Here is a 12,788-nt window from a genome sequence, read left to right as displayed (position 1 = left end):
TTTGCATTTATTACCAGGGCTATTTCTCACAACTTTATCTGGAAGGTATTATCACCTACTTTCTGTAGATGATAAAACCAATACTCAAAGAAACTAAATAGCTCTCCCCAAAGCATCCATTGGATTGAAGCTGGGATTTTAGCCACCACCCCCCCCCACCTTTTTTTTTTTTTTGCTTAACTCTGAACCCTGTGGGTTTAGCCATAATGCAATATGGAGCCCGTGTAGCCAGGCTGAGTTCCACTGTCTGGCTCTGAATCCTGGCTCTGTCACTTCAGCTCCTCTTCCCCCACCACAAGATCACAGGCTTTCAGGAGATGAATAAGAAAAAGGGATCAGGAAAAAAACTGAAATAGAAAGATCTGAAAAATAAGGGGAACAATGAAAGTGCGTGGTCACAGGGAAGAGAGGAGAGAATTTCAGTAGGAATGAGATGATCAACTGTGTCAAATAGTTCAAGGATGCCAACTAATATAGTTGAAAGAGTTTACGTGGAGCAATATTAGTCAATTAGAAGCCTTTGCCAGAAAATTCCAGCAGGGTAGAGGCAGAAACCAAAGAATAGTCTGTTAAAGTTAGGTAGAATGTGAAGGTTGGAGGAGAAAGAAATTGAAGATATAGGAGAGGAATGAGATGCTGATGAAAATTTCTTAAGAGGCCTTAGAGAAATAGAAAAGATCATCTAAAAGAGAAACAGATGCATGAGCCTTCTAAGAAGAGAAAACACCTGGCAAGTTTTAATGTCTCTGAGAAATAAGAGAGAAGGGTGCTGCTAGGGAAAGGAAGTTGGGCAGAGGTGCAGCAGGGAAGGTGAAGGACAACTGCACAGTTTTCTGGTTGATGGTTTCGACTTGCTGGTGTGAGGGATGGCAGGGCCACTTACTATGGGCATATACATGGTTGGCCAGAGAGTCTGCAGGCCAGCTGTGAGTGGACATCGGGAGTAGCACCTGCCAGCATGGCGGTGTGGTTTTCCCACCAGAATTTGAGGACCTAAGATACTTGATTGGTTTAAGATTAGTACTAGGTAGGTGAAAGAGGTGACGTATAGAAAAGGACAAGGCGTATAAGGGAAATGACAATTCTAGCAGAAGTGACTAAAGTGATAAGGGAAGATTGGCTGGCTGGATATAAAATAGTTGAGCCTGGTTGGGATCCTGAACTGATAAAACAAGTGGAGAACCAAACAATACGGGTTTCTGTAGGAGGAAGAACAGGAATAATGATGAAACATCCTCAGGTTTTGTCTAAAGAGCAAGGTGTGCATGCATAAGGCATTGCTAATGAAACCGTGGAAAGCTCCCTGCATATCTCAACCCTGAAAATGTTAAGGTGAATAAATTATTAAATAGTAATATTTTATCCTGATTGAAACCATTTTAAACAGACTTCTCTTACAGCTGTTTCTGAAATAGCATTAGAATACGGAGAACTTATAAGTTAGGAGTCATCAGTAGGAGTTTCTGATTATTTTTCTTCTTTCTGGGGTAGGTAATATCATTTTTGTCTGTCTGGCTCTGTCCATGCTTTGCTTAGAGGCAAAGCAAATTATCTGCCCCACACCAAGAAACACAGTAACAGAAAACACGTATAAATAATTCTTGTAAGTGATGTGTTTACATAGTCTTCCTGAAAGTATAAAAGGGGAATGAGAAATCACCGCAAAAATCTCAGTGTTTAAACTTGGAGATCTTAATCTGTTTTATTGCTGCACTTGATCAAGAATAAAGGAAAACTAACAGCTTTCTATTTAAGCAGAGAAAAACAATCCATTTCCCATCAAACCTCTGTTTCTTATGTTGATAGATGGTGGGAAACAAGGGGGGGAAGCAATTTTGATAACAAAATGAAAATAATTTATCACCAATTTTTACATTTTTGTGTGTTTGATATATTTTAGCCTAGTATTACCTAACTTATTTGTTTAAAAACTCATGAAGACCTTAAGAAATTTAGAAGGAATTTGTCACTACTTAGGGGTAGGGGAAGGGCTTTCTTTTTCTTGTTTTCCTCTCAGCCCTTTAAGGACTCAATATTAGTTCATTCTCTATGTTCATTCTCTATGTTGACAAGTATATGGAAACGATAAAACAAAATCCTGAACTTAATGCTTGCTGAAGTCAGCCAAGAAAACGAGACATCAATTTGTTTTGTCTTGAACCTGCTTAAATTCTCTCATCCTTGAGGAAATATTAAGTTAAAGCATCTATTTGGAAAGCTTGTATGATAACCTGGGGTGGGGCGAGGCTGGAGGGGTCAGAGGAAGTGCTAATGATGGCTTCCCTGAGTCAGAGCTGGCAGTGGTGCTCTGCGAATCAATCCTGAGTCAGAAGGCTAATGTATGTACATAAGTCTATTAAGCTCTTCTGTATCTCAGGCTCAGCATTTTCCTTTCCATTTTTCTATCTGGAAATACTATTAGTCTGTTAATGCACCTTGCTACAAAAGGCAAGAAAGACTTCAGGGATTTGGAATATTAATAATGCCTTTGGTCATTGAACAGATGAATTTCCTTAGCACTTTGCCTAAAGTAAACCAGACTAATCCAAAAAGGTTAACTTTTCCTAATATTATTTCAAACTTTAATTTTTATCTCAATACTGCAATGTATAGCAATATAATTTTAATCATCAATTTCCCTATGCAAACCAGGGAAAGGAACGCAAGTGAAACAAAGGCAGGGAATCATACCGGAACTGAAAGAAGTTAGATGGAATATAAGGGCTTTCTACATACTTGGTAATATTTGACTAGGAATTTTTGGTACTATTTTAATTTAGTAATATTTCTAAATTAAAACCAGTTTTAAGATGCAGCATTCTTTTTCTCAATATTTTCCTTTCTTTTCTAATTAGATTCCTACATGCTAACCGTTTGGGATGAGCCCTGAGAGAGGTCAGAACTGCTTAAGAAAAGGTGGTTTTCACATTTTCTGCCTTTCCTCATTATTATTCTTTCTGGTACTTCTGTTTTATGTAAATGCTATGTAAACAAATGTCTTTACTCTTTAATGAATTTTTTGAGAAATTTAAACTTTTTGCCCAGCTTTATTGAGGTAAATTGACAAATAAAAATTATATAAATTGAAGGTGAACAATGTAATGATTTGATGTACATATATGTTGTGAAATGATTACCAAGATCAAATTAATTAACCCATCCATCACTACACTTACTGGACATTTGGGGTGTGTGTGAGTGTGTGTATGTGTATATGGTGAGGACACAAAGTCTATTCTTTTAGCAAATTTCAGAGAAATCGTACAGTATTATTAACTATAGTCACCATGCTGTATGTTAGGTTCCCAGAACTTATGCTATAATTGAAAGTTTCTAATTAGTATATTTGAACATTAACGTGTTAATCATTTTTCTGGGAAAGCCTAAAGTGTTCCAGAAAGCTATATTTTAAAGAAGGATTTAAAGAAGTTTATTTTTTAACCTATTTTCAGTGTGACTACCCCACAGCCAGCCCCCTCGCAATTGTCTGCTGTTGGGCTTGATGCGAAATGTCAGGTCGGTTGCTTGCTGGGAGCAGTGTCAGCGGGGGAACTCTGGAAATGAATTTGGAGCCCTGAGACACATGTTCTCATTTTCTCCCACGTCATCTGTATTTCTCAAGGCTTCCAGGTACAGACTCTCAGGGAAGAAGTATCCATGCACTCCCAAGAAAGCTCTCAGTCTCTTCAACTCCTTTCTTTCAGCTGCTCTCCACTCTGGAATTAACCTGTTTTGTGCAGCCAGGCTGTGTAAACTAATGCATAAATCATGAGACAGGGCTTTATTAGGAGGCGCAAAGAACTCCCTCACATTTAAAATGTTCACAAACAGGTCCTTAAAAGTTGTTCAGAATGCCTGAAATTTGTTAATATATATGTACTAGTGAAGGATTAGAGTTATTTTCAACAAATGTAATTTTGCATGTCTCCATTTTATCACCATATCTTCAATGTTTCAAAATCCCTTTGCTCCCTTCCAAAAGAATTCCTGGGGTTTAATAACATACCGATACTGAGTTACTTTCTACATAAAAACACGCTAGCAGTAGAACCAAAAGACATTTTACAAGCCAAGACGGAGTCCAGGCTCTGGAGTTCTCTTTTACTCTTGGAACCATTGATAACATCGCTCAACCTGAAGCTGCTTGGATCTGTATTCAGCAGTGCTCAGTTTTAAATGTTTGATGTTATCAGCTACATCAGGGAAAACCAAAAACAACAATGAGTGTTCAGGTCTTGGTAGAGCAGAAAAAAGAGATAGTATGCCTAGACTATACTATGAAAATGTGGATATTTCTAATTACTATAAATCCAGATTCATGTGCCAGCAAACATTTGTTGCTAAAATTTAAGATTCCTTTCCATCACCCTCTTCATAAAAGCAGACTAACTTGACTGCCACTGTTTCTGCTGCCCTTTGAAAACATTTCTGTGAGGAAAGATGACAAAAAGCAATGCAACAGCCTAGTTCTCTGGGAAAAGCTAGCCCCAGTGCCTGAGGGAAAACGTTCACTAACTCTTTTCATATGGAAATCAGTCTTTGTTCAGAGAAGGAGGTGAACAAGCAGAGACTTTTACTGGGACAAGTAAATCAAGCCTTCAGCAACCCAAGGAACAAAAATACAAGAAACTCTCAACTCCTCATTAGGACCAAATTAGGACAACACTACAAGAAAATCTGGTTGTGGTACTTTCGGGAAAAGTTAATTGACTACTCAAATAACAGCTTTTTAAATTTTTTTTTTTAATTTTTTATTGATACATGATAATTATACATATTCATGGAGTACATGTTATATTTTGATACAAGCATATAACATAAAATGATCAGGGTAATTGGGACATGATTCATCTGAAACATTTATCATTGCTTTATGTTGGGAACATTTGAAAACTTCTAGCTATTTTGAAATGTAATAAATTATTGTTAACTATAGTTGCCCTATTGCACTATTGAACACTAGAACTTTTTCCTTCTATTTAACAGTATTACCCATTAACCAACACCTCTTCATTGCCCCTTCCCACCACCCTTACCAACCTCTAGTAGCCACCATTCTATTCCCTATCTCAAGGAAGCATTCAAGGAACTACAAAACACAGTAGAAAGCCTCAAGAATAGAATGGATCATGCAGAGGAAAGAATCTCAAATAACAGCTTTGATAGTAACATCAACCCTGACTGTATAAGTAGGTTTCAATCAACAGAAATTTCTTGTAAATTGGACAAAAAAAAATTTATTATGATCAGGAAAACTGCCATTTTTTAAAATCTATTTTTGTTTTGTTCTTTTAAATGATACCAGATTTTATTAATCCCTCGATCCTAAATTATGGCTGTTGGGAATGAGGGTTATCACAGTTACCTTAGGTTATATTAAATTTTGTATTAATATTGATGGAGATGAAAGAAAAAAATTTGCACTCATGTTGAAATTTCAAAGGGAAATTTGTGAATGACCTCTCAGATATTTGTTGCTTAGAAGTGAAAGCAGTCATTTCTATGCAATGATCTATATGCTACTAACTATAATATGCTATTAACTATATAACTTTAATTAGAAAAATATTTTGTTCTGAATAATGTATGCATTTTTAATTTTTAAGTGTGTTTCACAGAAAAGGAGGAAGGAATCTAAATTAAGAAATAGTTCTAGTGGTAAAGCTATTGATGTTCTTCTGCACTGTAATCTATTCCAAATATGGTTTCTTCTGCTACAACACATGTTTTGTAATATAAGTTCAAAAGGGATTGGTAAAAAGGAAATGATGTCAATATAACTTGGGAGACCAGAAGGAAAATCAGAAGTGATTTTTCCCAGCATTTTGTGCTGCCAGTAATAACAGAACACAAATTACACTAACAAAGCTGAAATTCAGTAAGCCATGGAAGAATACAGTACTATACTTCATGTCCATTCATCCCACCTTCTCTAAAGGTTGATAGTGTGCAAAAGAAACAAGCTAATGGTCCAAAATCATAAGTCAATATTTTTGCTACCTCTGCTTATTCATTTACAATTTCTGATAATGTGCTTGTCATCATAATTCAGCAGTCTTTCTTTTATTAATACCTCATTCTGACAGCCTATTAATGTATTTTGTACAATGTATTTTGTAATGTATTTCATTTGTATTTAGAATAAAGTTCTATTAGTTACTATAGTATTAGCTTTTAATGATTTTAACGCTTTTTAAAAAACAGTGATAAATTGTGGCAAGGGCAATATACGTAACCTAAACATTTATACCCTCATAATATGCTGAAATAAAAAATCAATCAAATCAAATCAAATACTCAAAAAAAAAAAAAAAGATTTATTGTTGCTATTAGTGCTCTGGCCATAAAGTAGCATAAGTTTTGAGTGGTCTACACTAATTCTATTTTTTCCCCATTAACTCTGAACTTGAATTGTACAGTGTAGCATAGCCAGGTTTTCAGAAATTCATGTAAATGCTATAGCAGATGTTTGCACTTCTAAATACACATTTTCACCAAATAAAAACAATGTTTTAACAATGTCATATATTTGTAAAGACATTTATAATCTTCAAATTGCTTCTGCATGAGAAGTCTTTCAAAGGTCAAAAATAGATTTATTGTCCTGATATAAAATAAATAGCAAATCTTAATTTCTAATTTTGGTTATATATGTGTACAAAGAAATAGATCATCATACAAAACAAAAATTTTTAACAAAACTAAGAAATTGTGGTTTTTTGAGAGGCAGTATAGTGCGGCACAAGAAGCAGGCTCTGAATCCACATTGCCTGGTTCAAATACCAGCTTTACCAAAAACTATCTACACAATTTCTCTATATCTCAGTTTTCTCATTTGTAAAATGAATGTATAATAATGCTTACCTTATAAAGTTGTTGTGAAGATTAAATGTTTTGTTGCATATAAAATACTTGATACTTAATATGTATGAAATATTATTACTGCTTTAAAATACAATTAACTGATCAAATTATCATACAGTATTCATTTTCTACTGATATGTGAGTTTCTTGAGGTAGGATCTATGTCTTATTTGCTGTTATAGCTTCACTGCATAAAACATAAGAAAGTTTAGTCAGCACTGGTTTAATTGGATTGAACTTTTTTGATTATTTTTTGTTTTCTTTGACTAGATAATTTGTTTGAGGATTCTTCCAAAGATAATCACTTTCGTTCCTATGTAACTTATATTATTTTAGAAAAAAATTTAAATTTTTGATTAGTTTCATAATTCTTTATCTTATTTCTGAAATAAAAAAAGAACAACAAATAGGTATCAGATGGTGAGAAAAGAGAGAACAAAAGCTGAAAAATCTAAAAACAAACAATGATGAAAATTTTGGATATAGACGTTTTAGTTCTAAAGAACCAACAAGCTAAGCTTTTATAAAGAGCTAAAATGATGAATAACAATCAAGAGAATGCCTTTTAAGATGTGATACTCAGCAAATGTTTTTTGAGCCAAAAACTCTGTTGGATTCTGAGGATCTAGAAAAAAAAGGAAATGCTTCTCCTGAAAAGCTTATGATCTTATTAAAGGGATAAAACGTATGTATGATTCTTAAAACCCTTGACTAATACAGGGATATAAAATTTTGAATGTCAAATTGTGTCATAGGTAACTCACCAGATTGGGTTCTAATCTTTAAACAGTCTCTCCAAGCCCCTTAACTATAAAAAAGAGATTTTTAGATTAATGTTCCTTCACACTGAGAAAATTTATATTATCTTACTATGTATTTATTTTTATTTAAATAGATTTAGGGAGTACAAGTGATTTTTTGATACATGGATGACTTGTATAATAGTAAAGTCAGGGCTTTTGTGTACTTTGTCACCTTAATAATGTATGATGTGCCCCATCGGTAAATTTTGATTCTTCACCCTGCTCCCACCCTCTCCTCTTCTGAGTTTCCAAAGTCTATTACACCACTATGTATGATCATGTATACCCATCACTCAACTCCCACTTATAAGTGAGTATATGCAATATTTCAGACTGTGAAATTTTAGAACTTAATGTCTATAAATACAGTTTTCAGTTTTACGCCTCGAAATTCAACAGCCTTCTCAATTGACAGATATTTGCCTCATACTTAAGTTACCTCTTCCTACTCAGTAACAATCTTTTCTTATTGTGAATTTTGATCATATGAATTGTATTATTGTTGTCATACCAAAGTAAAACATATTCAAAAGGTCAGGGGAAAAACACTCAGGGAATAAAACATTGCTCCAAGAATGTAATTCTTTGCAAGCCTGGCTGCTGAAACTGCTTGCTATAACCTGAAACCAGTTTTATCTAACGGCTGCCGAAACTCCCCCCTCCAGTGACTGCCAGAATAGTTTTACCACATTGCTGTCACTTACCAATCATAACTTGCTGGTTCCCCAAAACCTTACTAGTGCCAATGAATTTTCTCAAAGAGCAATACGTAACATTTCTCTTTTTTACAAGATCTTTTGTTTTTATAAGAGATTATTTCAATCTATGGACTTTGAGTAAAGGAGATAACCTTCTATAATGTGGGTCAGTTGAAGACCTTCAGACAGTTGAAGGTCTTACTAGAAAACAACTCCTACCAGAAGAAGAGGGAATTCTGCCTGCAGTCTGCCCGTGAGCTCCAGCTGCAACATCACCTCTTCCCTTAGTGTCCAGCCTGATGGTCCACCTGGCAGAATTTGGACTTGCCAGCCTCCACAATACCACGGCTAGTTCTTTAAAGTGATGTTGGCCCCTCTACCCCCACACACATCCTATTGGTTCTTTTTCCCTGGAGAACTCTGAATGAACTGATAAGGCCCAGTTTAACTCTATGTGCCTGTGATTCATGTATAAAATTTCTTCTTCAAATCCATGGTTCAACTTTGTACGCAAATATCTGTCTGCATTTATTATTTACTCTTTGTTTATATCCTTGAAATGGCATCACTATAGCATAAGATATGAACAGTTTTAAGATCTTTTATACTTATTTGGATTGTATAAAATACCGTGGGGTGTGTTCTCTGAATTTATAATTTTAAATTTCAATAGCATAGAAGAAATATTTATAGAATGTTTATAATTTGCATAGTCTCATCTATTTTACTTCTCTTTCTTCTTCTCTGTGAGGTGTTTCCTTTTCATTTATACCATCATGGATAACTTGGCATCAATACTAGTCTATGAATATCAATGTTTCTCCCTAGGCTTTAATCTTTTTTGCTTGTTGTGGCAAAGAAACTGCTGTCTAAAGCCATTCATAGGAAAAATTAGTAGCTCCTAAAATACTGCTGGAGCAAAGAGGCACTTTCCAGTTACATCTGTAGGAAAGTATACACTTGCAAAAATTTAATTCAGTCCTCCTAAACATTACACATTCATTTTTCCTGAACACTGACCTAAATGCACCTATATTTGCAATGCTATTGTGACATGTTTCTCTCTGAGTACCCATTAATAGGGCTTGGATTCATTCATTTTTTTAAATTTATTCATTCATTTATTTGGCAAATACTTATACCTAGTTTGTGATATTTACCAGCCACTGGGATATGGCATGAACAAAAGACTTTTGTCTTATCTGTGAAGCTTATATTCTAGTAAGAAAAGGAGAATATTTCTATCAAATGCACAAAACTTTTAAAAATTAAGGAAGTCCAAAAATAAGAAAAAAATATGAAAATAAAACATTTGGAATTACAAAGTAGGAGTGGGTAGCAGCTTGTTTTTCTTCTTTTTTAGCTTAAGGTACATGAGCCATGGGAACATTTATATGTGTGATTCTTGTAACAAATGGCCATTGGAGAGGCCTGGATTATACTTTAGGATGCCCACTGTTCTCTTGGCCAGGACGGCCTCCCAGAACCCCACTGGGCAGGCTAGAAGACACAAAGCTTTCAAGGGAGGCATTAGTGCATTTTGATAGAGTTGTTTTACATTATAAAACTAAATTATGTTCTTTATAAAAGCTTCAGAAAATAATCAAGGAGAAAGAAAAATTCTCTCTACCTTCGTTAGGGAACCACTATTAACACTTTAATATATTAAAATACAGAATATCAATAAAATATGTATGCATAAATGTACATAGTTTAAAAATCAAGCTAATATTGTATGTAGTACTTTGTAGCCTCTGTTTTTGCTTAAAATTATCTTGTGGAATTTTTTGCTGTCTTTAAGTATTGTCCCAGAACATGATATTGAATGGCTTTAAGACTACCCCATAATTTACCCATACTATGTACTATTATTGCACATTGATGCTTTTTCCATTTGCTTATCTCATCATTGCATCTCTGATCATTTCCTTAAGGTAAATTCATAGACATAAAATTGCTAGGTCAAAGTGAATGCACATTTTTATCATTCTTGATACATATGTTCAGATTGCACCAATTTACACTTCTACCAACAATGTGTATAAACAGTAAGGAGATTATATTAAAGAGCAAAAACCAACCAAAGTCTAGAAAGTAAGATGTACAGGCAAATTGTGCCAATACAAAGCCTCACAGTCATCCACAGTGATAACTGCAGTCTTTGGAAAGGACTCTCTCTATTCAGGTCTAAACTAGCTTTGATCTTCTGTCTTTAAGTCCTTGTTTAGACTCTTTGTTTAATGGGCTCTGAGTAGTATTTTACAAGCAAGATTTGGTCATTCTTCCAGCTCTGGCCAGTGTTTACTCAGCCAGCCAAATCCATTTCTTTGCACAAAGCAGCCAAAGTTGGACTATTCCCTTGGAGGTTTCTAGGCCTCTGTTGTGTGTTACTTGTATATAGAGCTCAGAAACCCCTCTTTTTTTCTGGAGTTTCCCTTTTGTTCTGGACAGCAGAGAAGTGATGGTCTCCTTTTCTATTTTCCCATGGAGGTTCAGGAATCCTTTCAATCTTCCCCAAGAGACAGGGCATTTCCTTACTTAAAACTCTCCAGTGGCTTTCTGTACTTAGAATAAAATAAAAAATTCTCAAGATAGAAAACTTTATTCCTTGACCTCTCTCACTTTATCTCTGAGCCTCGCTCTGTACTCTTCAGCCTCACAGATCTTTTTGTTCCTTGAACTTTTCAAGCTCATTCCAAACCCAGGGCCTTTGCACTTGTGGTTCTGCATTGCTTTTCTCATATCTTCATTTCTAGATTTTACTAATTCTGATCTAAATTATCTAGACTAGCTCCTCTCTATCATCATTTTTTTTCATAATACTCTTCTTTGCTTTCTTCTTAGCACTTAGCATTATTAAAAATTACATGATTTCTTTATTTGCTTTTCTTCTGTCTGTTGTCTGTCTCTCTGTTTTTTTTGTTTTTCTTGTCTGTCTCTTCTTGATGGAATATAAATTCCATGAAGGGAGGGACCTTTTCATTGCTATATCCCCTGTACTTTGAGCTATGAGGGATATAATAGATACATGTTCAATGAATGAAGGAAAAAAGGAGAAAACGAAAATCACTAGACATACCAGTTTTGTGCTGGCAAACACACTATTTTGCCCTCAATGTGCTCACGTTAACACAGGAAATTTAGCCTTTAGTGATCTGTATGTATTCATTTAGTCTCTCTTAGCCTGCTTCTAAGCAGAGCTGCATTCAATGAAAGATTCAAAGATTAAAAAAAAATCTTTTTTTTTTTTTTTACTTTTATTTTTTTTTTTTTCTTTTTTTTGAGACAGAGTCTCACTTTGTTGCCCAGGCTAGAGTGAGTGCCGTGGCATCAGCCTAGCTCACAGCAACCTCAAACTCCTGAGCTCAAGCGATCCTACTGCCTCAGCCTCCCAAGTAATTGGGACTATAGGCATGCACCACCATGCCCGGCTAATCTTTTCTATATATATATTTTTTAGCTGTCCATATAATTTCTCTCTGTTTTTAGTAGAGATGGGGTCTCGCTCTTGCTCAGGCTGGTCTCGAATTCCTGAGCTCAAACGACCCGCCCACCTCGGCCTCCCAGAGTGCTAGGATTACAGGCGTGACCCACCGCGCCCGGCCTAAAAAAAAATCTTAATCTTATGTGTCTCAAAGAAGTGCCTTCAGTTCCTTAAGTGGAGGTGGAAGGGTCAGAGGTCAGGATTCTTACTATCACTAACTTCTAGATAATCTTGTGCTAGAGTTGTTCCCAGATCTCAATACTTGCCCTGCAACATGTTTAAGAAATTAAAGTCATATATCATTTTCTTATTCTTTAATTCTTTTTTAATTTTTATGTGAAGGAAGTTTTACATTATGTTTTTTGGATTTCATTTCTTTTACTGTTTACCTATTTACTCTCTCCAATTTTTTTTTTTTTTTTTTGAGACAGAGTCTCACTTTGTTGCCCAGGCTGGAGTGTAGTGAGTGACATGATCATAGCTTACTGCATCCTTGAACTCCTGGACTCAAGTGATCTTCCCATCTCAGCCTCCTGAGTAGCTGGGACTACAAGTGTGCACCACAACCTCTGGATAATTTTTAAAGTTTTTTTGTAAAGACAGAGTCTTGTTATGTTGCCCAGGCTGGTCTTGAACTCCCGGCCTCAAGTGATCTTCCCATCTTGGCCTCCCAAAATTCTGGGATTACAGGCATGAGCTGCTGTGCCTGGTCCTCCAATTTCTTAAATAAAATGAAAAGATATAACATACTCATAGTCCTAATGAAGTTTCTTGGCACATGAAAAATCCTCAAAATGGATTAATTCTCTCTCTGGAAGTATATCTCTTTATTTTCTGAAAAGACTTAGAATGAAAGAAACCCCAAAACATATCATAATAGTGTACAAGAGAGGGAAAATACTGTTATTTTTCCTTTTATCTCTCTTTTTAAAAAGAGAG

This window comes from Eulemur rufifrons, chromosome 7, assembly GCF_041146395.1.
Source record: "Eulemur rufifrons isolate Redbay chromosome 7, OSU_ERuf_1, whole genome shotgun sequence".
Taxonomy (NCBI): domain Eukaryota; kingdom Metazoa; phylum Chordata; class Mammalia; order Primates; family Lemuridae; genus Eulemur; species Eulemur rufifrons.
This window is presented reverse-complemented; position numbering follows the sequence as displayed.